This window comes from Morone saxatilis, unplaced genomic scaffold (assembly GCF_004916995.1).
Source record: "Morone saxatilis isolate NCDOM2014 unplaced genomic scaffold, NCSU_SB_2.0 Contig20, whole genome shotgun sequence".
Classification (NCBI taxonomy): Eukaryota; Metazoa; Chordata; class Actinopteri; family Moronidae; genus Morone; species Morone saxatilis.
Genome location: NW_023339763.1, coordinates 23,416,198 through 23,417,594, shown reverse-complemented (window position 1 = coordinate 23,417,594; position 1,397 = coordinate 23,416,198).

Here is a 1,397-nt window from a genome sequence, read left to right as displayed (position 1 = left end):
AAAAAACTGTGTGTACGTGCCTACACCATAGTACAGTATGTGTGTGTTTATTTCATTGTGGAGATAAATGTGTGTCAGTGTGTGCTCTGAGGCAGATAATATGAAACACAATGGGCTCTCAATAGCAACCATTACCAAACCCTCTTTGACACTATCTGCAAAGAGCTATACTCTGAATAGAAACATATGCCACATAAGAATGTACACTCATACCGATGCAATGAATCACACACTGGCTGCATATTCATAAATATGTAATATTTAATATGAGACAAGTCTTTTTAATCTGTCATTGTCATTGTACCAAGCAGTGCCAGCGACTTTGAGCCTTTTTACGCCATTTTTCTGAATGAGGTGCCCATTTGTGAAAGCTAAAAATACTTCAGAGGGCCGCGTACTTTCAAATTTCATATGCATAAGCATGCAGGACAGAATGCATACATTAATAAAAAAATGCAAGTCTGCTAAAAGAATATAATATTGATTAATTTTGTGCAGAGAATAGCAGTGGAAAGAATTCTGGCTGTCTTGGAAATAAATAACAGACAAACTCTCCTTAACACACAATGCCCATACACACTCAGATCCCCCCCCCCCNNNNCCCCCACACACACACACACTCCCCGCACAAAACAAGACTCATTACAGTTGCAGCTGGGTGTCACGTGGATAACCCTCTTCTTATCCCCCCTCAGCCCTGGGAGTGCGTGTGTTCCGGGGGAAAGCGAGGTTGAATTAATTGGCGGCACCAAGCTCAAGAGTGTGATTACTCGGGGCTTGTCGGCAAAGCAGCGACGGGGCTGTGTTCAATTCCCAGCCCACATGTAGCACTCTAGCCTCAGCCGGGTCACGGCTATTCACCGAGGCCTCCTCTGACTGTCAAGCACAGAATTACCTGCCTGAAACTGAGCCGCTCTTCAGGCCACTGCTGCTGCACTTGCAGTTTTTATTTATATCCACAGGCAAATGTTGAGACTGCCAAGGGCCAGACAAAGACTGGCCTCTGCAGTGATGCATTAAATCGACGGAGCCTGGTGCTTTTCTAAGTCATGCACATGTTTGAGAAAAAAGAGCAGTGATTATTAAATAGAATCATAAAAATAATTTTAAATTCCAGCTAAGTTGAATCAGTAATTCTAAATCCTAATTACCCACCCACTTGGTGTGTAGTTTTGTGGTTCAAAAACTAGTTACACAGTATTTTTTATCCTTGTATTAAATAGACTCCCTCTATAAAGAGCAGACATGTAAATGTTTCTTTTTCAGCAACTGCATTATCTTTTGTTGCATATTTCAATAGTGCATTATCAATTTAACTTGTGGCTCAATAAAAAATGGGCTAGTTATTATATTATTAAAACAAAAAACAAAAGAACCATTGAAAGCCCCCCTCAGTC